This window comes from Hyla sarda, unplaced genomic scaffold (assembly GCF_029499605.1).
Source record: "Hyla sarda isolate aHylSar1 unplaced genomic scaffold, aHylSar1.hap1 scaffold_1026, whole genome shotgun sequence".
In the NCBI taxonomy this organism is placed as follows: domain Eukaryota; kingdom Metazoa; phylum Chordata; class Amphibia; order Anura; family Hylidae; genus Hyla; species Hyla sarda.
This window is the reverse complement of record NW_026607645.1, coordinates 87938-114226: the sequence shown is the minus strand read 5'-3', so window position 1 is coordinate 114226 and position 26289 is coordinate 87938. Positions and strand designations below refer to the sequence as shown.

The 26289-nt window shown below is 43.3% G+C and overlaps 15 pseudogenes; all 15 read left to right on the top strand.

The window, feature by feature from the left end:
• The first annotated feature begins 848 nt into the window (after nt 1–848).
• Nucleotides 849–1112, top strand: LOC130298876 (U2 spliceosomal RNA; annotated as a pseudogene).
• Nucleotides 1113–2603: 1491 nt separating this feature from the next.
• Nucleotides 2604–2867, top strand: LOC130298875 (U2 spliceosomal RNA; annotated as a pseudogene).
• Nucleotides 2868–4349: 1482 nt separating this feature from the next.
• On the top strand, nt 4350–4613 carry LOC130298874 (U2 spliceosomal RNA; annotated as a pseudogene).
• Nucleotides 4614–6106: 1493 nt separating this feature from the next.
• On the top strand, nt 6107–6370 carry LOC130298947 (U2 spliceosomal RNA; annotated as a pseudogene).
• A 1466-nt stretch (nt 6371–7836) lies between these two features.
• On the top strand, nt 7837–8100 carry LOC130298887 (U2 spliceosomal RNA; annotated as a pseudogene).
• Nucleotides 8101–9576: 1476 nt separating this feature from the next.
• On the top strand, nt 9577–9840 carry LOC130298946 (U2 spliceosomal RNA; annotated as a pseudogene).
• A 1479-nt stretch (nt 9841–11319) lies between these two features.
• On the top strand, nt 11320–11583 carry LOC130298906 (U2 spliceosomal RNA; annotated as a pseudogene).
• A 1467-nt stretch (nt 11584–13050) lies between these two features.
• On the top strand, nt 13051–13314 carry LOC130298945 (U2 spliceosomal RNA; annotated as a pseudogene).
• A 1479-nt stretch (nt 13315–14793) lies between these two features.
• Nucleotides 14794–15057, top strand: LOC130298944 (U2 spliceosomal RNA; annotated as a pseudogene).
• A 1490-nt stretch (nt 15058–16547) lies between these two features.
• Nucleotides 16548–16812, top strand: LOC130298889 (U2 spliceosomal RNA; annotated as a pseudogene).
• A 1479-nt stretch (nt 16813–18291) lies between these two features.
• Nucleotides 18292–18555, top strand: LOC130298943 (U2 spliceosomal RNA; annotated as a pseudogene).
• Nucleotides 18556–20044: 1489 nt separating this feature from the next.
• On the top strand, nt 20045–20308 carry LOC130298941 (U2 spliceosomal RNA; annotated as a pseudogene).
• A 1470-nt stretch (nt 20309–21778) lies between these two features.
• Nucleotides 21779–22042, top strand: LOC130298940 (U2 spliceosomal RNA; annotated as a pseudogene).
• Nucleotides 22043–23515: 1473 nt separating this feature from the next.
• On the top strand, nt 23516–23779 carry LOC130298939 (U2 spliceosomal RNA; annotated as a pseudogene).
• A 1473-nt stretch (nt 23780–25252) lies between these two features.
• Nucleotides 25253–25516, top strand: LOC130298897 (U2 spliceosomal RNA; annotated as a pseudogene).
• Nucleotides 25517–26289: the final 773 nt, after the last annotated feature.

The following is a 26289-nucleotide window of genomic DNA, read 5'->3' as shown; positions in this document are numbered from 1 at the left end:
GAGTGATTGAGTGAGTGAGTGAGTGAGTGAGAACAAATGAGTTAAAGCAAGTGAGTGAGAGAGATCGAATGAATGAAAGTCTGAATGACAGAAAGAAAAAAGGATGAAGAAAGAAGCATGAAGAAAAAAAAATGTATATGGAGTTGCTGACATGAGTGCAATCTACAAAGCCGTTGAGGCTGATCCTCATGGGAGGATTATTGCACCAGGACCCTTAGCACTTTTAAAATGCCATTCAATGCCACGGGCTAGATGTAAACTGCAGATGACCATGTTGTGGTAGTTACCATGGATACCCAAGTGATGTGTGAGCTAACACATAGGCCCAACAGATTCCAAGAAGGCCAGAATCACCAGCGGCACCACCATCGATTGTCAGGTCACCCGGATTCAGCAAATACCAGAGTCCAAAATGATGCAGGTTTATACTGTTAATTTTCAGTTTATCGTTACAGTTGGTGTTATTCCATGTCGGAAGGGACGCAGCTACAGCCAGTGGGGTAACTAGAGACAGGCAGGCAGCTATGTGCAACAAAGGTAGGCGTGTTGTTTTCATATGCAGATCTGAAATATTGTCTTATATGCAAGAGGAGGAGTGATGGGGGTTCAGGCAAAAGCCAGGCTATGGATTGCATTGCTAAATGCTCCATCAGAGTGCAATGGTCGCCTGTCCTTTTTTTAAGTGATGATGTGGGTTTAGCCTGTGCTGTATGTATGTATGGGTGGCTGACTGCCACCCACCCAGAAAGTGTATGGGAGGCTGGTTGGCTGCCAGCCTTCCTTCCATTCCTATGAGTAATGTGAGTGCTCATGAAGGGGACATGGTTGGGTCCACCCCTTTCCCGGTTATCCCCTCTAGGCCTTTTGGCTTAGATCAAGTGTAAAAAAAGAAAGGATCTTGCGACAGATCGCATCCTGAGGCACGTTTTTTTTTGTGTGAATACTTGCACTTGGGTGACTTGTGAGCACATACTGATACATACGTTCCCTATCTGGGGACCATAAATTAAATGGATTTTTGAGAAAGGGAGCTGATTTGGAAGCTTGCTTCTGTCGCCCTATGCATTGACCCGATGTGGCAGTATCTTCGGGTAGTGAACAGTGCACCACCCCATTCCAGTGTTAAACAAGAAAGATTCTCATTTAATCCTCCGTGGGTGAGAATTTGAGTTTGAGAATTGGAGACCAAAATGATGAGTTGCACTGACTGGTTTATGAACGTCTATTCATTTAGCGTTTTAATGACCATGTTTGCACACTGATTGGTGTAAAAAAATAAAATAAAACTAAATAATAATAATCTAGCACACCTGTGCAGGTTTGACATGACATGACAGGTAGCTGTCTTGTGGGTGGTGCTGAATCCTGTTAAATGACATGAGGGTCTCATGCCTATACACAAGGGTGTGTCATTGCTGTTGCTTGACCATGCATTGGTTTCTGTGGTCAGTGAATGATAAAAACAAAATTTACCATCCATTGATGGATGGGAAATCCGCCATGAGGCATTTGTTTTTAGAAACTGCTGCTCACAACCAATGTTGCAATGGAGTGTCTCCATCTGCTGGTGGTATTGGAAAGGCATTAGTGCTATGACAGGGTCTGAAGAAGAAGAAGAAGAAGAAGAAGAAGAAGAAGAAGAAGAAGAAGACGGAAAAAAATATATATAAAAAGAAAAAGAGAGAGAGAGAGAGAGACTGACTTAGTGAGCGAGTGAGTGAGAGAGTGAGAGTGAGTGAGAGTGAATGAGTGAGTGAGTGATTGAGTGAGTGAGTGAGTGAGTGAGAACAAATGAGTTAAAGCAAGTGAGTGAGAGAGATCGAATGAATGAAAGTCTGAATGACAGAAAGAAAAAAGGATGAAGAAAGAAGCATGAAGAAAAAAAAATGTATATGGAGTTGCTGACATGAGTGCAATCTACAAAGCCGTTGAGGCTGATCCTCATGGGAGGATTATTGCACCAGGACCCTTAGCACTTTTAAAATGCCATTCAATGCCACGGGCTAGATGTAAACTGCAGATGACCATGTTGTGGTAGTTACCATGGATACCCAAGTGATGTGTGAGCTAACACATAGGCCCAACAGATTCCAAGAAGGCCAGAATCACCAGCGGCACCACCATCGATTGTCAGGTCACCCGGATTCAGCAAATACCAGAGTCCAAAATGATGCAGGTTTATACTGTTAATTTTCAGTTTATCGTTACAGTTGGTGTTATTCCATGTCGGAAGGGACGCAGCTACAGCCAGTGGGGTAACTAGAGACAGGCAGGCAGCTATGTGCAACAAAGGTAGGCGTGTTGTTTTCATATGCAGATCTGAAATATTGTCTTATATGCAAGAGGAGGAGTGATGGGGGTTCAGGCAAAAGCCAGGCTATGGATTGCATTGCTAAATGCTCCATCAGAGTGCAATGGTCGCCTGTCCTTTTTTTAAGTGATGATGTGGGTTTAGCCTGTGCTGTATGTATGTATGGGTGGCTGACTGCCACCCACCCAGAAAGTGTATGGGAGGCTGGTTGGCTGCCAGCCTTCCTTCCATTCCTATGAGTAATGTGAGTGCTCATGAAGGGGACATGGTTGGGTCCACCCCTTTCCCGGTTATCCCCTCTAGGCCTTTTGGCTTAGATCAAGTGTAAAAAAAGAAAGGATCTTGCGACAGATCGCATCCTGAGGCACGTTTTTTTTTGTGTGAATACTTGCACTTGGGTGACTTGTGAGCACATACTGATACATACGTTCCCTATCTGGGGACCATAAATTAAATGGATTTTTGAGAAAGGGAGCTGATTTGGAAGCTTGCTTCTGTCGCCCTATGCATTGACCCGATGTGGCAGTATCTTCGGGTAGTGAACAGTGCACCACCCCATTCCAGTGTTAAACAAGAAAGATTCTCATTTAATCCTCCGTGGGTGAGAATTTGAGTTTGAGAATTGGAGACCAAAATGATGAGTTGCACTGACTGGTTTATGAACGTCTATTCATTTAGCGTTTTAATGACCATGTTTGCACACTGATTGGTGTAAAAAAATAAAATAAAACTAAATAATAATAATCTAGCACACCTGTGCAGGTTTGACATGACATGACAGGTAGCTGTCTTGTGGGTGGTGCTGAATCCTGTTAAATGACATGAGGGTCTCATGCCTATACACAAGGGTGTGTCATTGCTGTTGCTTGACCATGCATTGGTTTCTGTGGTCAGTGAATGATAAAAACAAAATTTACCATCCATTGATGGATGGGAAATCCGCCATGAGGCATTTGTTTTTAGAAACTGCTGCTCACAACCAATGTTGCAATGGAGTGTCTCCATCTGCTGGTGGTATTGGAAAGGCATTAGTGCTATGACAGGGTCTGAAGAAGAAGAAGAAGAAGAAGAAGAAGAAGAAGAAGACGGAAAAAAATATATATAAAAAGAAAAAGAGAGAGAGAGAGAGAGACTGACTTAGTGAGCGAGTGAGTGAGAGAGTGAGAGTGAGTGAGAGTGAATGAGTGAGTGAGTGATTGAGTGAGTGAGTGAGTGAGTGAGAACAAATGAGTTAAAGCAAGTGAGTGAGAGAGATCGAATGAATGAAAGTCTGAATGACAGAAAGAAAAAAGGATGAAGAAAGAAGCATGAAGAAAAAAAAATGTATATGGAGTTGCTGACATGAGTGCAATCTACAAAGCCGTTGAGGCTGATCCTCATGGGAGGATTATTGCACCAGGACCCTTAGCACTTTTAAAATGCCATTCAATGCCACGGGCTAGATGTAAACTGCAGATGACCATGTTGTGGTAGTTACCATGGATACCCAAGTGATGTGTGAGCTAACACATAGGCCCAACAGATTCCAAGAAGGCCAGAATCACCAGCGGCACCACCATCGATTGTCAGGTCACCCGGATTCAGCAAATACCAGAGTCCAAAATGATGCAGGTTTATACTGTTAATTTTCAGTTTATCGTTACAGTTGGTGTTATTCCATGTCGGAAGGGACGCAGCTACAGCCAGTGGGGTAACTAGAGACAGGCAGGCAGCTATGTGCAACAAAGGTAGGCGTGTTGTTTTCATATGCAGATCTGAAATATTGTCTTATATGCAAGAGGAGGAGTGATGGGGGTTCAGGCAAAAGCCAGGCTATGGATTGCATTGCTAAATGCTCCATCAGAGTGCAATGGTCGCCTGTCCTTTTTTTAAGTGATGATGTGGGTTTAGCCTGTGCTGTATGTATGTATGGGTGGCTGACTGCCACCCACCCAGAAAGTGTATGGGAGGCTGGTTGGCTGCCAGCCTTCCTTCCATTCCTATGAGTAATGTGAGTGCTCATGAAGGGGACATGGTTGGGTCCACCCCTTTCCCGGTTATCCCCTCTAGGCCTTTTGGCTTAGATCAAGTGTAAAAAAAGAAAGGATCTTGCGACAGATCGCATCCTGAGGCACGTTTTTTTTTGTGTGAATACTTGCACTTGGGTGACTTGTGAGCACATACTGATACATACGTTCCCTATCTGGGGACCATAAATTAAATGGATTTTTGAGAAAGGGAGCTGATTTGGAAGCTTGCTTCTGTCGCCCTATGCATTGACCCGATGTGGCAGTATCTTCGGGTAGTGAACAGTGCACCACCCCATTCCAGTGTTAAACAAGAAAGATTCTCATTTAATCCTCCGTGGGTGAGAATTTGAGTTTGAGAATTGGAGACCAAAATGATGAGTTGCACTGACTGGTTTATGAACGTCTATTCATTTAGCGTTTTAATGACCATGTTTGCACACTGATTGGTGTAAAAAAATAAAATAAAACTAAATAATAATAATCTAGCACACCTGTGCAGGTTTGACATGACATGACAGGTAGCTGTCTTGTGGGTGGTGCTGAATCCTGTTAAATGACATGAGGGTCTCATGCCTATACACAAGGGTGTGTCATTGCTGTTGCTTGACCATGCATTGGTTTCTGTGGTCAGTGAATGATAAAAACAAAATTTACCATCCATTGATGGATGGGAAATCCGCCATGAGGCATTTGTTTTTAGAAACTGCTGCTCACAACCAATGTTGCAATGGAGTGTCTCCATCTGCTGGTGGTATTGGAAAGGCATTAGTGCTATGACAGGGTCTGAAGAAGAAGAAGAAGAAGAAGAAGAAGAAGAAGAAGAATAGAAGAAGACGGAAAAAAATATATATAAAAAGAAAAAGAGAGAGAGAGAGAGAGACTGACTTAGTGAGCGAGTGAGTGAGAGAGTGAGAGTGAGTGAGAGTGAATGAGTGAGTGAGTGATTGAGTGAGTGAGTGAGTGAGTGAGAACAAATGAGTTAAAGCAAGTGAGTGAGAGAGATCGAATGAATGAAAGTCTGAATGACAGAAAGAAAAAAGGATGAAGAAAGAAGCATGAAGAAAAAAAAATGTATATGGAGTTGCTGACATGAGTGCAATCTACAAAGCCGTTGAGGCTGATCCTCATGGGAGGATTATTGCACCAGGACCCTTAGCACTTTTAAAATGCCATTCAATGCCACGGGCTAGATGTAAACTGCAGATGACCATGTTGTGGTAGTTACCATGGATACCCAAGTGATGTGTGAGCTAACACATAGGCCCAACAGATTCCAAGAAGGCCAGAATCACCAGCGGCACCACCATCGATTGTCAGGTCACCCGGATTCAGCAAATACCAGAGTCCAAAATGATGCAGGTTTATACTGTTAATTTTCAGTTTATCGTTACAGTTGGTGTTATTCCATGTCGGAAGGGACGCAGCTACAGCCAGTGGGGTAACTAGAGACAGGCAGGCAGCTATGTGCAACAAAGGTAGGCGTGTTGTTTTCATATGCAGATCTGAAATATTGTCTTATATGCAAGAGGAGGAGTGATGGGGGTTCAGGCAAAAGCCAGGCTATGGATTGCATTGCTAAATGCTCCATCAGAGTGCAATGGTCGCCTGTCCTTTTTTTAAGTGATGATGTGGGTTTAGCCTGTGCTGTATGTATGTATGGGTGGCTGACTGCCACCCACCCAGAAAGTGTATGGGAGGCTGGTTGGCTGCCAGCCTTCCTTCCATTCCTATGAGTAATGTGAGTGCTCATGAAGGGGACATGGTTGGGTCCACCCCTTTCCCGGTTATCCCCTCTAGGCCTTTTGGCTTAGATCAAGTGTAAAAAAAGAAAGGATCTTGCGACAGATCGCATCCTGAGGCACGTTTTTTTTTGTGTGAATACTTGCACTTGGGTGACTTGTGAGCACATACTGATACATACGTTCCCTATCTGGGGACCATAAATTAAATGGATTTTTGAGAAAGGGAGCTGATTTGGAAGCTTGCTTCTGTCGCCCTATGCATTGACCCGATGTGGCAGTATCTTCGGGTAGTGAACAGTGCACCACCCCATTCCAGTGTTAAACAAGAAAGATTCTCATTTAATCCTCCGTGGGTGAGAATTTGAGTTTGAGAATTGGAGACCAAAATGATGAGTTGCACTGACTGGTTTATGAACGTCTATTCATTTAGCGTTTTAATGACCATGTTTGCACACTGATTGGTGTAAAAAAATAAAATAAAACTAAATAATAATAATCTAGCACACCTGTGCAGGTTTGACATGACATGACAGGTAGCTGTCTTGTGGGTGGTGCTGAATCCTGTTAAATGACATGAGGGTCTCATGCCTATACACAAGGGTGTGTCATTGCTGTTGCTTGACCATGCATTGGTTTCTGTGGTCAGTGAATGATAAAAACAAAATTTACCATCCATTGATGGATGGGAAATCCGCCATGAGGCATTTGTTTTTAGAAACTGCTGCTCACAACCAATGTTGCAATGGAGTGTCTCCATCTGCTGGTGGTATTGGAAAGGCATTAGTGCTATGACAGGGTCTGAAGAAGAAGAAGAAGAAGAAGAAGACGGAAAAAAATATATATAAAAAGAAAGAGAGAGAGAGAGAGAGAGACTGACTTAGTGAGCGAGTGAGTGAGAGAGTGAGAGTGAGTGAGAGTGAATGACTGAGTGAGTGATTGAGTGAGTGAGTGAGTGAGAACAAATGAGTTAAAGCAAGTGAGCGAGAGAGATCGAATGAATGAAAGTCTGAATGACAGAAAGAAAAAAGGATGAAGAAAGAAGCATGAAGAAAAAAAAATGTATATGGAGTTGCTGACATGAGTGCAATCTACAAAGCCGTTGAGGCTGATCCTCATGGGAGGATTATTGCACCAGGACCCTTAGCACTTTTAAAATGCCATTCAATGCCACGGGCTAGATGTAAACTGCAGATGACCATGTTGTGGTAGTTACCATGGATACCCAAGTGATGTGTGAGCTAACACATAGGCCCAACAGATTCCAAGAAGGCCAGAATCACCAGCGGCACCACCATCGATTGTCAGGTCACCCGGATTCAGCAAATACCAGAGTCCAAAATGATGCAGGTTTATACTGTTAATTTTCAGTTTATCGTTACAGTTGGTGTTATTCCATGTCGGAAGGGACGCAGCTACAGCCAGTGGGGTAACTAGAGACAGGCAGGCAGCTATGTGCAACAAAGGTAGGCGTGTTGTTTTCATATGCAGATCTGAAATATTGTCTTATATGCAAGAGGAGGAGTGATGGGGGTTCAGGCAAAAGCCAGGCTATGGATTGCATTGCTAAATGCTCCATCAGAGTGCAATGGTCGCCTGTCCTTTTTTTAAGTGATGATGTGGGTTTAGCCTGTGCTGTATGTATGTATGGGTGGCTGACTGCCACCCACCCAGAAAGTGTATGGGAGGCTGGTTGGCTGCCAGCCTTCCTTCCATTCCTATGAGTAATGTGAGTGCTCATGAAGGGGACATGGTTGGGTCCACCCCTTTCCCGGTTATCCCCTCTAGGCCTTTTGGCTTAGATCAAGTGTAAAAAAAGAAAGGATCTTGCGACAGATCGCATCCTGAGGCACGTTTTTATTTGTGTGAATACTTGCACTTGGGTGACTTGTGAGCACATACTGATACATACGTTCCCTATCTGGGGACCATAAATTAAATGGATTTTTGAGAAAGGGAGCTGATTTGGAAGCTTGCTTCTGTCGCCCTATGCATTGACCCGATGTGGCAGTATCTTCGGGTAGTGAACAGTGCACCACCCCATTCCAGTGTTAAACAAGAAAGATTCTCATTTAATCCTCCGTGGGTGAGAATTTGAGTTTGAGAATTGGAGACCAAAATGATGAGTTGCACTGACTGGTTTATGAACGTCTATTCATTTAGCGTTTTAATGACCATGTTTGCACACTGATTGGTGTAAAAAAATAAAATAAAACTAAATAATAATAATCTAGCACACCTGTGCAGGTTTGACATGACATGACAGGTAGCTGTCTTGTGGGTGGTGCTGAATCCTGTTAAATGACATGAGGGTCTCATGCCTATACACAAGGGTGTGTCATTGCTGTTGCTTGACCATGCATTGGTTTCTGTGGTCAGTGAATGATAAAAACAAAATTTACCATCCATTGATGGATGGGAAATCCGCCATGAGGCATTTGTTTTTAGAAACTGCTGCTCACAACCAATGTTGCAATGGAGTGTCTCCATCTGCTGGTGGTATTGGAAAGGCATTAGTGCTATGACAGGGTCTGAAGAAGAAGAAGAAGAAGAAGAAGAAGAAGACGGAAAAAAATATATATAAAAAGAAAAAGAGAGAGAGAGAGAGAGACTGACTTAGTGAGCGAGTGAGTGAGAGAGTGAGAGTGAGTGAGAGTGAATGAGTGAGTGAGTGATTGAGTGAGTGAGTGAGTGAGTGAGAACAAATGAGTTAAAGCAAGTGAGTGAGAGAGATCGAATGAATGAAAGTCTGAATGACAGAAAGAAAAAAGGATGAAGAAAGAAGCATGAAGAAAAAAAAATGTATATGGAGTTGCTGACATGAGTGCAATCTACAAAGCCGTTGAGGCTGATCCTCATGGGAGGATTATTGCACCAGGACCCTTAGCACTTTTAAAATGCCATTCAATGCCACGGGCTAGATGTAAACTGCAGATGACCATGTTGTGGTAGTTACCATGGATACCCAAGTGATGTGTGAGCTAACACATAGGCCCAACAGATTCCAAGAAGGCCAGAATCACCAGCGGCACCACCATCGATTGTCAGGTCACCCGGATTCAGCAAATACCAGAGTCCAAAATGATGCAGGTTTATACTGTTAATTTTCAGTTTATCGTTACAGTTGGTGTTATTCCATGTCGGAAGGGACGCAGCTACAGCCAGTGGGGTAACTAGAGACAGGCAGGCAGCTATGTGCAACAAAGGTAGGCGTGTTGTTTTCATATGCAGATCTGAAATATTGTCTTATATGCAAGAGGAGGAGTGATGGGGGTTCAGGCAAAAGCCAGGCTATGGATTGCATTGCTAAATGCTCCATCAGAGTGCAATGGTCGCCTGTCCTTTTTTTAAGTGATGATGTGGGTTTAGCCTGTGCTGTATGTATGTATGGGTGGCTGACTGCCACCCACCCAGAAAGTGTATGGGAGGCTGGTTGGCTGCCAGCCTTCCTTCCATTCCTATGAGTAATGTGAGTGCTCATGAAGGGGACATGGTTGGGTCCACCCCTTTCCCGGTTATCCCCTCTAGGCCTTTTGGCTTAGATCAAGTGTAAAAAAAGAAAGGATCTTGCGACAGATCGCATCCTGAGGCACGTTTTTTTTTGTGTGAATACTTGCACTTGGGTGACTTGTGAGCACATACTGATACATACGTTCCCTATCTGGGGACCATAAATTAAATGGATTTTTGAGAAAGGGAGCTGATTTGGAAGCTTGCTTCTGTCGCCCTATGCATTGACCCGATGTGGCAGTATCTTCGGGTAGTGAACAGTGCACCACCCCATTCCAGTGTTAAACAAGAAAGATTCTCATTTAATCCTCCGTGGGTGAGAATTTGAGTTTGAGAATTGGAGACCAAAATGATGAGTTGCACTGACTGGTTTATGAACGTCTATTCATTTAGCGTTTTAATGACCATGTTTGCACACTGATTGGTGTAAAAAAATAAAATAAAACTAAATAATAATAATCTAGCACACCTGTGCAGGTTTGACATGACATGACAGGTAGCTGTCTTGTGGGTGGTGCTGAATCCTGTTAAATGACATGAGGGTCTCATGCCTATACACAAGGGTGTGTCATTGCTGTTGCTTGACCATGCATTGGTTTCTGTGGTCAGTGAATGATAAAAACAAAATTTACCATCCATTGATGGATGGGAAATCCGCCATGAGGCATTTGTTTTTAGAAACTGCTGCTCACAACCAATGTTGCAATGGAGTGTCTCCATCTGCTGGTGGTATTGGAAAGGCATTAGTGCTATGACAGGGTCTGAAGAAGAAGAAGAAGAAGAAGAAGAAGAAGAAGACGGAAAAAAATATATATAAAAAGAAAAAGAGAGAGAGAGAGAGAGACTGACTTAGTGAGCGAGTGAGTGAGAGAGTGAGAGTGAGTGAGAGTGAATGAGTGAGTGAGTGATTGAGTGAGTGAGTGAGTGAGTGAGAACAAATGAGTTAAAGCAAGTGAGTGAGAGAGATCGAATGAATGAAAGTCTGAATGACAGAAAGAAAAAAGGATGAAGAAAGAAGCATGAAGAAAAAAAAATGTATATGGAGTTGCTGACATGAGTGCAATCTACAAAGCCGTTGAGGCTGATCCTCATGGGAGGATTATTGCACCAGGACCCTTAGCACTTTTAAAATGCCATTCAATGCCACGGGCTAGATGTAAACTGCAGATGACCATGTTGTGGTAGTTACCATGGATACCCAAGTGATGTGTGAGCTAACACATAGGCCCAACAGATTCCAAGAAGGCCAGAATCACCAGCGGCACCACCATCGATTGTCAGGTCACCCGGATTCAGCAATACCAGAGTCCAAAATGATGCAGGTTTATACTGTTAATTTTCAGTTTATCGTTACAGTTGGTGTTATTCCATGTCGGAAGGGACGCAGCTACAGCCAGTGGGGTAACTAGAGACAGGCAGGCAGCTATGTTCAACAAAAGGTAGGCGTGTTGTTTTCATATGCAGATCTGAAATATTGTCTTATATGCAAGAGGAGGAGTGATGGGGGTTCAGGCAAAAGCCAGGCTATGGATTGCATTGCTAAATGCTCCATCAGAGTGCAATGGTCGCCTGTCCTTTTTTTAAGTGATGATGTGGGTTTAGCCTGTGCTGTATGTATGTATGGGTGGCTGACTGCCACCCACCCAGAAAGTGTATGGGAGGCTGGTTGGCTGCCAGCCTTCCTTCCATTCCTATGAGTAATGTGAGTGCTCATGAAGGGGACATGGTTGGGTCCACCCCTTTCCCGGTTATCCCCTCTAGGCCTTTTGGCTTAGATCAAGTGTAAAAAAAGAAAGGATCTTGCGACAGATCGCATCCTGAGGCACGTTTTTTTTTGTGTGAATACTTGCACTTGGGTGACTTGTGAGCACATACTGATACATACGTTCCCTATCTGGGGACCATAAATTAAATGGATTTTTGAGAAAGGGAGCTGATTTGGAAGCTTGCTTCTGTTGCCCTATGCATTGACCCGATGTGGCAGTATCTTCGGGTAGTGAACAGTGCACCACCCCATTCCAGTGTTAAACAAGAAAGATTCTCATTTAATCCTCCGTGGGTGAGAATTTGAGTTTGAGAATTGGAGACCAAAATGATGAGTTGCACTGACTGGTTTATGAACGTCTATTCATTTAGCGTTTTAATGACCATGTTTGCACACTGATTGGTGTAAAAAAATAAAATAAAACTAAATAATAATAATCTAGCACACCTGTGCAGGTTTGACATGACATGACAGGTAGCTGTCTTGTGGGTGGTGCTGAATCCTGTTAAATGACATGAGGGTCTCATGCCTATACACAAGGGTGTGTCATTGCTGTTGCTTGACCATGCATTGGTTTCTGTGGTCAGTGAATGATAAAAACAAAATTTACCATCCATTGATGGATGGGAAATCCGCCATGAGGCATTTGTTTTTAGAAACTGCTGCTCACAACCAATGTTGCAATGGAGTGTCTCCATCTGCTGGTGGTATTGGAAAGGCATTAGTGCTATGACAGGGTCTGAAGAAGAAGAAGAAGAAGAAGACGGAAAAAAATATATATAAAAAGAAAAAGAGAGAGAGAGAGAGAGACTGACTTAGTGAGCGAGTGAGTGAGAGAGTGAGAGTGAGTGAGAGTGAATGAGTGAGTGAGTGATTGAGTGAGTGAGTGAGTGAGTGAGAACAAATGAGTTAAAGCAAGTGAGTGAGAGAGATCGAATGAATGAAAGTCTGAATGACAGAAAGAAAAAAGGATGAAGAAAGAAGCATGAAGAAAAAAAAATGTATATGGAGTTGCTGACATGAGTGCAATCTACAAAGCCGTTGAGGCTGATCCTCATGGGAGGATTATTGCACCAGGACCCTTAGCACTTTTAAAATGCCATTCAATGCCACGGGCTAGATGTAAACTGCAGATGACCATGTTGTGGTAGTTACCATGGATACCCAAGTGATGTGTGAGCTAACACATAGGCCCAACAGATTCCAAGAAGGCCAGAATCACCAGCGGCACCACCATCGATTGTCAGGTCACCCGGATTCAGCAAATACCAGAGTCCAAAATGATGCAGGTTTATACTGTTAATTTTCAGTTTATCGTTACAGTTGGTGTTATTCCATGTCGGAAGGGACGCAGCTACAGCCAGTGGGGTAACTAGAGACAGGCAGGCAGCTATGTGCAACAAAGGTAGGCGTGTTGTTTTCATATGCAGATCTGAAATATTGTCTTATATGCAAGAGGAGGAGTGATGGGGGTTCAGGCAAAAGCCAGGCTATGGATTGCATTGCTAAATGCTCCATCAGAGTGCAATGGTCGCCTGTCCTTTTTTTAAGTGATGATGTGGGTTTAGCCTGTGCTGTATGTATGTATGGGTGGCTGACTGCCACCCACCCAGAAAGTGTATGGGAGGCTGGTTGGCTGCCAGCCTTCCTTCCATTCCTATGAGTAATGTGAGTGCTCATGAAGGGGACATGGTTGGGTCCACCCCTTTCCCGGTTATCCCCTCTAGGCCTTTTGGCTTAGATCAAGTGTAAAAAAAGAAAGGATCTTGCGACAGATCGCATCCTGAGGCACGTTTTTTTTTGTGTGAATACTTGCACTTGGGTGACTTGTGAGCACATACTGATACATACGTTCCCTATCTGGGGACCATAAATTAAATGGATTTTTGAGAAAGGGAGCTGATTTGGAAGCTTGCTTCTGTCGCCCTATGCATTGACCCGATGTGGCAGTATCTTCGGGTAGTGAACAGTGCACCACCCCATTCCAGTGTTAAACAAGAAAGATTCTCATTTAATCCTCCGTGGGTGAGAATTTGAGTTTGAGAATTGGAGACCAAAATGATGAGTTGCACTGACTGGTTTATGAACGTCTATTCATTTAGCGTTTTAATGACCATGTTTGCACACTGATTGGTGTAAAAAAATAAAATAAAACTAAATAATAATAATCTAGCACACCTGTGCAGGTTTGACATGACATGACAGGTAGCTGTCTTGTGGGTGGTGCTGAATCCTGTTAAATGACATGAGGGTCTCATGCCTATACACAAGGGTGTGTCATTGCTGTTGCTTGACCATGCATTGGTTTCTGTGGTCAGTGAATGATAAAAACAAAATTTACCATCCATTGATGGATGGGAAATCCGCCATGAGGCATTTGTTTTTAGAAACTGCTGCTCACAACCAATGTTGCAATGGAGTGTCTCCATCTGCTGGTGGTATTGGAAAGGCATTAGTGCTATGACAGGGTCTGAAGAAGAAGAAGAAGAAGAAGAAGACGGAAAAAAATATATATAAAAAGAAAAAGAGAGAGAGAGAGAGAGAGAGAGACTGACTTAGTGAGCGAGTGAGTGAGAGAGTGAGAGTGAGTGAGAGTGAATGAGTGAGTGAGTGATTGAGTGAGTGAGTGAGTGAGTGAGTGAGAACAAATGAGTTAAAGCAAGTGAGTGAGAGAGATCGAATGAATGAAAGTCTGAATGACAGAAAGAAAAAAGGATGAAGAAAGAAGCATGAAGAAAAAAAATGTATATGGAGTTGCTGACATGAGTGCAATCTACAAAGCCGTTGAGGCTGATCCTCATGGGAGGATTATTGCACCAGGACCCTTAGCACTTTTAAAATGCCATTCAATGCCACGGGCTAGATGTAAACTGCAGATGACCATGTTGTGGTAGTTACCATGGATACCCAAGTGATGTGTGAGCTAACACATAGGCCCAACAGATTCCAAGAAGGCCAGAATCACCAGCGGCACCACCATCGATTGTCAGGTCACCCGGATTCAGCAAATACCAGAGTCCAAAATGATGCAGGTTTATACTGTTAATTTTCAGTTTATCGTTACAGTTGGTGTTATTCCATGTCGGAAGGGACGCAGCTACAGCCAGTGGGGTAACTAGAGACAGGCAGGCAGCTATGTGCAACAAAGGTAGGCGTGTTGTTTTCATATGCAGATCTGAAATATTGTCTTATATGCAAGAGGAGGAGTGATGGGGGTTCAGGCAAAAGCCAGGCTATGGATTGCATTGCTAAATGCTCCATCAGAGTGCAATGGTCGCCTGTCCTTTTTTTAAGTGATGATGTGGGTTTAGCCTGTGCTGTATGTATGTATGGGTGGCTGACTGCCACCCACCCAGAAAGTGTATGGGAGGCTGGTTGGCTGCCAGCCTTCCTTCCATTCCTATGAGTAATGTGAGTGCTCATGAAGGGGACATGGTTGGGTCCACCCCTTTCCCGGTTATCCCCTCTAGGCCTTTTGGCTTAGATCAAGTGTAAAAAAAGAAAGGATCTTGCGACAGATCGCATCCTGAGGCACGTTTTTTTTTGTGTGAATACTTGCACTTGGGTGACTTGTGAGCACATACTGATACATACGTTCCCTATCTGGGGACCATAAATTAAATGGATTTTTGAGAAAGGGAGCTGATTTGGAAGCTTGCTTCTGTCGCCCTATGCATTGACCCGATGTGGCAGTATCTTCGGGTAGTGAACAGTGCACCACCCCATTCCAGTGTTAAACAAGAAAGATTCTCATTTAATCCTCCGTGGGTGAGAATTTGAGTTTGAGAATTGGAGACCAAAATGATGAGTTGCACTGACTGGTTTATGAACGTCTATTCATTTAGCGTTTTAATGACCATGTTTGCACACTGATTGGTGTAAAAAAATAAAATAAAACTAAATAATAATAATCTAGCACACCTGTGCAGGTTTGACATGACATGACAGGTAGCTGTCTTGTGGGTGGTGCTGAATCCTGTTAAATGACATGAGGGTCTCATGCCTATACACAAGGGTGTGTCATTGCTGTTGCTTGACCATGCATTGGTTTCTGTGGTCAGTGAATGATAAAAACAAAATTTACCATCCATTGATGGATGGGAAATCCGCCATGAGGCATTTGTTTTTAGAAACTGCTGCTCACAACCAATGTTGCAATGGAGTGTCTCCATCTGCTGGTGGTATTGGAAAGGCATTAGTGCTATGACAGGGTCTGAAGAAGAAGAAGAAGAAGAAGAAGAAGAAGAAGAAGAAGACGGAAAAAAATATATATAAAAAGAAAAAGAGAGAGAGAGAGAGAGACTGACTTAGTGAGCGAGTGAGTGAGAGAGTGAGAGTGAGTGAGAGTGAATGAGTGAGTGAGTGATTGAGTGAGTGAGTGAGTGAGTGAGTGAGAACAAATGAGTTAAAGCAAGTGAGTGAGAGAGATCGAATGAATGAAAGTCTGAATGACAGAAAGAAAAAAGGATGAAGAAAGAAGCATGAAGAAAAAAAAAATGTATATGGAGTTGCTGACATGAGTGCAATCTACAAAGCCGTTGAGGCTGATCCTCATGGGAGGATTATTGCACCAGGACCCTTAGCACTTTTAAAATGCCATTCAATGCCACGGGCTAGATGTAAACTGCAGATGACCATGTTGTGGTAGTTACCATGGATACCCAAGTGATGTGTGAGCTAACACATAGGCCCAACAGATTCCAAGAAGGCCAGAATCACCAGCGGCACCACCATCGATTGTCAGGTCACCCGGATTCAGCAAATACCAGAGTCCAAAATGATGCAGGTTTATACTGTTAATTTTCAGTTTATCGTTACAGTTGGTGTTATTCCATGTCGGAAGGGACGCAGCTACAGCCAGTGGGGTAACTAGAGACAGGCAGGCAGCTATGTGCAACAAAGGTAGGCGTGTTGTTTTCATATGCAGATCTGAAATATTGTCTTATATGCAAGAGGAGGAGTGATGGGGGTTCAGGCAAAAGCCAGGCTATGGATTGCATTGCTAAATGCTCCATCAGAGTGCAATGGTCGCCTGTCCTTTTTTTAAGTGATGATGTGGGTTTAGCCTGTGCTGTATGTATGTATGGGTGGCTGACTGCCACCCACCCAGAAAGTGTATGGGAGGCTGGTTGGCTGCCAGCCTTCCTTCCATTCCTATGAGTAATGTGAGTGCTCATGAAGGGGACATGGTTGGGTCCACCCCTTTCCCGGTTATCCCCTCTAGGCCTTTTGGCTTAGATCAAGTGTAAAAAAAGAAAGGATCTTGCGACAGATCGCATCCTGAGGCACGTTTTTTTTTTGTGTGAATACTTGCACTTGGGTGACTTGTGAGCACATACTGATACATACGTTCCCTATCTGGGGACCATAAATTAAATGGATTTTTGAGAAAGGGAGCTGATTTGGAAGCTTGCTTCTGTCGCCCTATGCATTGACCCGATGTGGCAGTATCTTCGGGTAGTGAACAGTGCACCACCCCATTCCAGTGTTAAACAAGAAAGATTCTCATTTAATCCTCCGTGGGTGAGAATTTGAGTTTGAGAATTGGAGACCAAAATGATGAGTTGCACTGACTGGTTTATGAACGTCTATTCATTTAGCGTTTTAATGACCATGTTTGCACACTGATTGGTGTAAAAAAATAAAATAAAACTAAATAATAATAATCTAGCACACCTGTGCAGGTTTGACATGACATGACAGGTAGCTGTCTTGTGGGTGGTGCTGAATCCTGTTAAATGACATGAGGGTCTCATGCCTATACACAAGGGTGTGTCATTGCTGTTGCTTGACCATGCATTGGTTTCTGTGGTCAGTGAATGATAAAAACAAAATTTACCATCCATTGATGGATGGGAAATCCGCCATGAGGCATTTGTTTTTAGAAACTGCTGCTCACAACCAATGTTGCAATGGAGTGTCTCCATCTGCTGGTGGTATTGGAAAGGCATTAGTGCTATGACAGGGTCTGAAGAAGAAGAAGAAGAAGAAGAAGACGGAAAAAAATATATATAAAAAGAAAAAGAGAGAGAGAGAGAGAGAGAGAGACTGACTTAGTGAGCGAGTGAGTGAGAGAGTGAGAGTGAGTGAGAGTGAATGAGTGAGTGAGTGATTGAGTGAGTGAGTGAGTGAGTGAGTGAGAACAAATGAGTTAAAGCAAGTGAGTGAGAGAGATCGAATGAATGAAAGTCTGAATGACAGAAAGAAAAAAGGATGAAGAAAGAAGCATGAAGAAAAAAAATGTATATGGAGTTGCTGACATGAGTGCAATCTACAAAGCCGTTGAGGCTGATCCTCATGGGAGGATTATTGCACCAGGACCCTTAGCACTTTTAAAATGCCATTCAATGCCACGGGCTAGATGTAAACTGCAGATGACCATGTTGTGGTAGTTACCATGGATACCCAAGTGATGTGTGAGCTAACACATAGGCCCAACAGATTCCAAGAAGGCCAGAATCACCAGCGGCACCACCATCGATTGTCAGGTCACCCGGATTCAGCAAATACCAGAGTCCAAAATGATGCAGGTTTATACTGTTAATTTTCAGTTTATCGTTACAGTTGGTGTTATTCCATGTCGGAAGGGACGCAGCTACAGCCAGTGGGGTAACTAGAGACAGGCAGGCAGCTATGTGCAACAAAGGTAGGCGTGTTGTTTTCATATGCAGATCTGAAATATTGTCTTATATGCAAGAGGAGGAGTGATGGGGGTTCAGGCAAAAGCCAGGCTATGGATTGCATTGCTAAATGCTCCATCAGAGTGCAATGGTCGCCTGTCCTTTTTTTAAGTGATGATGTGGGTTTAGCCTGTGCTGTATGTATGTATGGGTGGCTGACTGCCACCCACCCAGAAAGTGTATGGGAGGCTGGTTGGCTGCCAGCCTTCCTTCCATTCCTATGAGTAATGTGAGTGCTCATGAAGGGGACATGGTTGGGTCCACCCCTTTCCCGGTTATCCCCTCTAGGCCTTTTGGCTTAGATCAAGTGTAAAAAAAGAAAGGATCTTGCGACAGATCGCATCCTGAGGCACGTTTTTTTTTGTGTGAATACTTGCACTTGGGTGACTTGTGAGCACATACTGATACATACGTTCCCTATCTGGGGACCATAAATTAAATGGATTTTTGAGAAAGGGAGCTGATTTGGAAGCTTGCTTCTGTCGCCCTATGCATTGACCCGATGTGGCAGTATCTTCGGGTAGTGAACAGTGCACCACCCCATTCCAGTGTTAAACAAGAAAGATTCTCATTTAATCCTCCGTGGGTGAGAATTTGAGTTTGAGAATTGGAGACCAAAATGATGAGTTGCACTGACTGGTTTATGAACGTCTATTCATTTAGCGTTTTAATGACCATGTTTGCACACTGATTGGTGTAAAAAAATAAAATAAAACTAAATAATAATAATCTAGCACACCTGTGCAGGTTTGACATGACATGACAGGTAGCTGTCTTGTGGGTGGTGCTGAATCCTGTTAAATGACATGAGGGTCTCATGCCTATACACAAGGGTGTGTCATTGCTGTTGCTTGACCATGCATTGGTTTCTGTGGTCAGTGAATGATAAAAACAAAATTTACCATCCATTGATGGATGGGAAATCCGCCATGAGGCATTTGTTTTTAGAAACTGCTGCTCACAACCAATGTTGCAATGGAGTGTCTCCATCTGCTGGTGGTATTGGAAAGGCATTAGTGCTATGACAGGGTCTGAAGAAGAAGAAGAAGAAGAAGAAGAAGAAGAAGAAGAAGAAGAAGACGGAAAAAAATATATATAAAAAGAAAAAGAGAGAGCGAGAGAGACTGACTTAGTGAGCGAGTGAGTGAGAGAGTGAGAGTGAGTGAGAGTGAATGAGTGAGTGAGTGATTGAGTGAGTGAGTGAGTGAGTGAGAACAAATGAGTTAAAGCAAGTGAGTGAGAGAGATCGAATGAATGAAAGTCTGAATGACAGAAAGAAAAAAGGATGAAGAAAGAAGCATGAAGAAAAAAAAATGTATATGGAGTTGCTGACATGAGTGCAATCTACAAAGCCGTTGAGGCTGATCCTCATGGGAGGATTATTGCACCAGGACCCTTAGCACTTTTAAAATGCCATTCAATGCCACGGGCTAGATGTAAACTGCAGATGACCATGTTGTGGTAGTTACCATGGATACCCAAGTGATGTGTGAGCTAACACATAGGCCCAACAGATTCCAAGAAGGCCAGAATCACCAGCGGCACCACCATCGATTGTCAGGTCACCCGGATTCAGCAAATACCAGAGTCCAAAATGATGCAGGTTTATACTGTTAATTTTCAGTTTATCGTTACAGTTGGTGTTATTCCATGTCGGAAGGGACGCAGCTACAGCCAGTGGGGTAACTAGAGACAGGCAGGCAGCTATGTGCAACAAAGGTAGGCGTGTTGTTTTCATATGCAGATCTGAAATATTGTCTTATATGCAAGAGGAGGAGTGATGGGGGTTCAGGCAAAAGCCAGGCTATGGATTGCATTGCTAAATGCTCCATCAGAGTGCAATGGTCGCCTGTCCTTTTTTTAAGTGATGATGTGGGTTTAGCCTGTGCTGTATGTATGTATGGGTGGCTGACTGCCACCCACCCAGAAAGTGTATGGGAGGCTGGTTGGCTGCCAGCCTTCCTTCCATTCCTATGAGTAATGTGAGTGCTCATGAAGGGGACATGGTTGGGTCCACCCCTTTCCCGGTTATCCCCTCTAGGCCTTTTGGCTTAGATCAAGTGTAAAAAAAGAAAGGATCTTGCGACAGATCGCATCCTGAGGCACGTTTTTTTTTGTGTGAATACTTGCACTTGGGTGACTTGTGAGCACATACTGATACATACGTTCCCTATCTGGGGACCATAAATTAAATGGATTTTTGAGAAAGGGAGCTGATTTGGAAGCTTGCTTCTGTCGCCCTATGCATTGACCCGATGTGGCAGTATCTTCGGGTAGTGAACAGTGCACCACCCCATTCCAGTGTTAAACAAGAAAGATTCTCATTTAATCCTCCGTGGGTGAGAATTTGAGTTTGAGAATTGGAGACCAAAATGATGAGTTGCACTGACTGGTTTATGAACGTCTATTCATTTAGCGTTTTAATGACCATGTTTGCACACTGATTGGTGTAAAAAAATAAAATAAAACTAAATAATAATAATCTAGCACACCTGTGCAGGTTTGACATGACATGACAGGTAGCTGTCTTGTGGGTGGTGCTGAATCCTGTTAAATGACATGAGGGTCTCATGCCTATACACAAGGGTGTGTCATTGCTGTTGCTTGACCATGCATTGGTTTCTGTGGTCAGTGAATGATAAAAACAAAATTTACCATCCATTGATGGATGGGAAATCCGCCATGAGGCATTTGTTTTTAGAAACTGCTGCTCACAACCAATGTTGCAATGGAGTGTCTCCATCTGCTGGTGGTATTGGAAAGGCATTAGTGCTATGACAGGGTCTGAAGAAGAAGAAGAAGAAGAAGAAGACGGAAAAAAATATATATAAAAAGAAAAAGAGAGAGAGAGAGAGAGACTGACTTAGTGAGCGAGTGAGTGAGAGAGTGAGAGTGAGTGAGAGTGAATGAGTGAGTGAGTGATTGAGTGAGTGAGTGAGTGAGTGAGAACAAATGAGTTAAAGCAAGTGAGTGAGAGAGATCGAATGAATGAAAGTCTGAATGACAGAAAGAAAAAAGGATGAAGAAAGAAGCATGAAGAAAAAAAAATGTATATGGAGTTGCTGACATGAGTGCAATCTACAAAGCCGTTGAGGCTGATCCTCATGGGAGGATTATTGCACCAGGACCCTTAGCACTTTTAAAATGCCATTCAATGCCACGGGCTAGATGTAAACTGCAGATGACCATGTTGTGGTAGTTACCATGGATACCCAAGTGATGTGTGAGCTAACACATAGGCCCAACAGATTCCAAGAAGGCCAGAATCACCAGCGGCACCACCATCGATTGTCAGGTCACCCGGATTCAGCAAATACCAGAGTCCAAAATGATGCAGGTTTATACTGTTAATTTTCAGTTTATCGTTACAGTTGGTGTTATTCCATGTCGGAAGGGACGCAGCTACAGCCAGTGGGGTAACTAGAGACAGGCAGGCAGCTATGTGCAACAAAGGTAGGCGTGTTGTTTTCATATGCAGATCTGAAATATTGTCTTATATGCAAGAGGAGGAGTGATGGGGGTTCAGGCAAAAGCCAGGCTATGGATTGCATTGCTAAATGCTCCATCAGAGTGCAATGGTCGCCTGTCCTTTTTTTAAGTGATGATGTGGGTTTAGCCTGTGCTGTATGTATGTATGGGTGGCTGACTGCCACCCACCCAGAAAGTGTATGGGAGGCTGGTTGGCTGCCAGCCTTCCTTCCATTCCTATGAGTAATGTGAGTGCTCATGAAGGGGACATGGTTGGGTCCACCCCTTTCCCGGTTATCCCCTCTAGGCCTTTTGGCTTAGATCAAGTGTAAAAAAAGAAAGGATCTTGCGACAGATCGCATCCTGAGGCACGTTTTTTTTTGTGTGAATACTTGCACTTGGGTGACTTGTGAGCACATACTGATACATACGTTCCCTATCTGGGGACCATAAATTAAATGGATTTTTGAGAAAGGGAGCTGATTTGGAAGCTTGCTTCTGTCGCCCTATGCATTGACCCGATGTGGCAGTATCTTCGGGTAGTGAACAGTGCACCACCCCATTCCAGTGTTAAACAAGAAAGATTCTCATTTAATCCTCCGTGGGTGAGAATTTGAGTTTGAGAATTGGAGACCAAAATGATGAGTTGCACTGACTGGTTTATGAACGTCTATTCATTTAGCGTTTTAATGACCATGTTTGCACACTGATTGGTGTAAAAAAATAAAATAAAACTAAATAATAATAATCTAGCACACCTGTGCAGGTTTGACATGACATGACAGGTAGCTGTCTTGTGGGTGGTGCTGAATCCTGTTAAATGACATGAGGGTCTCATGCCTATACACAAGGGTGTGTCATTGCTGTTGCTTGACCATGCATTGGTTTCTGTGGTCAGTGAATGATAAAAACAAAATTTACCATCCATTGATGGATGGGAAATCCGCCATGAGGCATTTGTTTTTAGAAACTGCTGCTCACAACCAATGTTGCAATGGAGTGTCTCCATCTGCTGGTGGTATTGGAAAGGCATTAGTGCTATGACAGGGTCTGAAGAAGAAGAAGAAGAAGAAGAAGAAGACGGAAAAAAATATATATAAAAAGAAAAAGAGAGAGAGAGAGAGAGACTGACTTAGTGAGCGAGTGAGTGAGAGAGTGAGAGTGAGTGAGAGTGAATGAGTGAGTGAGTGATTGAGTGAGTGAGTGAGTGAGTGAGAACAAATGAGTTAAAGCAAGTGAGTGAGAGAGATCGAATGAATGAAAGTCTGAATGACAGAAAGAAAAAAGGATGAAGAAAGAAGCATGAAGAAAAAAAAATGTATATGGAGTTGCTGACATGAGTGCAATCTACAAAGCCGTTGAGGCTGATCCTCATGGGAGGATTATTGCACCAGGACCCTTAGCACTTTTAAAATGCCATTCAATGCCACGGGCTAGATGTAAACTGCAGATGACCATGTTGTGGTAGTTACCATGGATACCCAAGTGATGTGTGAGCTAACACATAGGCCCAACAGATTCCAAGAAGGCCAGAATCACCAGCGGCACCACCATCGATTGTCAGGTCACCCGGATTCAGCAAATACCAGAGTCCAAAATGATGCAGGTTTATACTGTTAATTTTCAGTTTATCGTTACAGTTGGTGTTATTCCATGTCGGAAGGGACGCAGCTACAGCCAGTGGGGTAACTAGAGACAGGCAGGCAGCTATGTGCAACAAAGGTAGGCGTGTTGTTTTCATATGCAGATCTGAAATATTGTCTTATATGCAAGAGGAGGAGTGATGGGGGTTCAGGCAAAAGCCAGGCTATGGATTGCATTGCTAAATGCTCCATCAGAGTGCAATGGTCGCCTGTCCTTTTTTTAAGTGATGATGTGGGTTTAGCCTGTGCTGTATGTATGTATGGGTGGCTGACTGCCACCCACCCAGAAAGTGTATGGGAGGCTGGTTGGCTGCCAGCCTTCCTTCCATTCCTATGAGTAATGTGAGTGCTCATGAAGGGGACATGGTTGGGTCCACCCCTTTCCCGGTTATCCCCTCTAGGCCTTTTGGCTTAGATCAAGTGTAAAAAAAGAAAGGATCTTGCGACAGATCGCATCCTGAGGCACGTTTTTTTTTGTGTGAATACTTGCACTTGGGTGACTTGTGAGCACATACTGATACATACGTTCCCTATCTGGGGACCATAAATTAAATGGATTTTTGAGAAAGGGAGCTGATTTGGAAGCTTGCTTCTGTCGCCCTATGCATTGACCCGATGTGGCAGTATCTTCGGGTAGTGAACAGTGCACCACCCCATTCCAGTGTTAAACAAGAAAGATTCTCATTTAATCCTCCGTGGGTGAGAATTTGAGTTTGAGAATTGGAGACCAAAATGATGAGTTGCACTGACTGGTTTATGAACGTCTATTCATTTAGCGTTTTAATGACCATGTTTGCACACTGATTGGTGTAAAAAAATAAAATAAAACTAAATAATAATAATCTAGCACACCTGTGCAGGTTTGACATGACATGACAGGTAGCTGTCTTGTGGGTGGTGCTGAATCCTGTTAAATGACATGAGGGTCTCATGCCTATACACAAGGGTGTGTCATTGCTGTTGCTTGACCATGCATTGGTTTCTGTGGTCAGTGAATGATAAAAACAAAATTTACCATCCATTGATGGATGGGAAATCCGCCATGAGGCATTTGTTTTTAGAAACTGCTGCTCACAACCAATGTTGCAATGGAGTGTCTCCATCTGCTGGTGGTATTGGAAAGGCATTAGTGCTATGACAGGGTCTGAAGAAGAAGAAGAAGAAGAAGAAGAAGACGGAAAAAAATATATATAAAAAGAAAAAGAGAGAGAGAGAGAGAGACTGACTTAGTGAGCGAGTGAGTGAGAGAGTGAGAGTGAGTGAGAGTGAATGAGTGAGTGAGTGATTGAGTGAGTGAGTGAGTGAGTGAGAACAAATGAGTTAAAGCAAGTGAGTGAGAGAGATCGAATGAATGAAAGTCTGAATGACAGAAAGAAAAAAGGATGAAGAAAGAAGCATGAAGAAAAAAAAATGTATATGGAGTTGCTGACATGAGTGCAATCTACAAAGCCGTTGAGGCTGATCCTCATGGGAGGATTATTGCACCAGGACCCTTAGCACTTTTAAAATGCCATTCAATGCCACGGGCTAGATGTAAACTGCAGATGACCATGTTGTGGTAGTTACCATGGATACCCAAGTGATGTGTGAGCTAACACATAGGCCCAACAGATTCCAAGAAGGCCAGAATCACCAGCGGCACCACCATCGATTGTCAGGTCACCCGGATTCAGCAAATACCAGAGTCCAAAATGATGCAGGTTTATACTGTTAATTTTCAGTTTATCGTTACAGTTGGTGTTATTCCATGTCGGAAGGGACGCAGCTACAGCCAGTGGGGTAACTAGAGACAGGCAGGCAGCTATGTGCAACAAAGGTAGGCGTGTTGTTTTCATATGCAGATCTGAAATATTGTCTTATATGCAAGAGGAGGAGTGATGGGGGTTCAGGCAAAAGCCAGGCTATGGATTGCATTGCTAAATGCTCCATCAGAGTGCAATGGTCGCCTGTCCTTTTTTTAAGTGATGATGTGGGTTTAGCCTGTGCTGTATGTATGTATGGGTGGCTGACTGCCACCCACCCAGAAAGTGTATGGGAGGCTGGTTGGCTGCCAGCCTTCCTTCCATTCCAATGAGTAATGTGAGTGCTCATGAAGGGGACATGGTTGGGTCCACCCCTTTCCCGGTTATCCCCTCTAGGCCTTTTGGCTTAGATCAAGTGTAAAAAAAGAAAGGATCTTGCGACAGATCGCATCCTGAGGCACGTTTTTTTTTGTGTGAATACTTGCACTTGGGTGACTTGTGAGCACATACTGATACATACGTTCCCTATCTGGGGACCATAAATTAAATGGATTTTTGAGAAAGGGAGCTGATTTGGAAGCTTTCATCTGTCGCCCTATGCATTGACCCGATGTGGCAGTATCTTCGGGTAGTGAACAGTGCACCACCCCATTCCAGTGTTAAACAAGAAAGATTCTCATTTAATCCTCCGTGGGTGAGAATTTGAGTTTGAGAATTGGAGACCAAAATGATGAGTTGCACTGACTGGTTTATGAACGTCTATTCATTTAGCGTTTTAATGACCATGTTTGCACACTGATTGGTGTAAAAAAATAAAATAAAACTAAATAATAATAATCTAGCACACCTGTGCAGGTTTGACATGACATGACAGGTAGCTGTCTTGTGGGTGGTGCTGAATCCTGTTAAATGACATGAGGGTCTCATGCCTATACACAAGGGTGTGTCATTGCTGTTGCTTGACCATGCATTGGTTTCTGTGGTCAGTGAATGATAAAAACAAAATTTACCATCCATTGATGGATGGGAAATCCGCCATGAGGCATTTGTTTTTAGAAACTGCTGCTCACAACCAATGTTGCAATGGAGTGTCTCCATCTGCTGGTGGTATTGGAAAGGCATTAGTGCTATGACAGGGTCTGAAGAAGAAGAAGAAGAAGAAGAAGAAGAAGAAGAAGACGGAAAAAAATATATATAAAAAGAAAAAGAGAGAGAGAGAGAGAGAGACTGACTTAGTGAGCGAGTGAGTGAGAGAGTGAGAGTGAGTGAGAGTGAATGAGTGAGTGAGTGATTGAGTGAGTGAGTGAGTGAGTGAGAACAAATGAGTTAAAGCAAGTGAGTGAGAGAGATCGAATGAATGAAAGTCTGAATGACAGAAAGAAAAAAGGATGAAGAAAGAAGCATGAAGAAAAAAAAATGTAT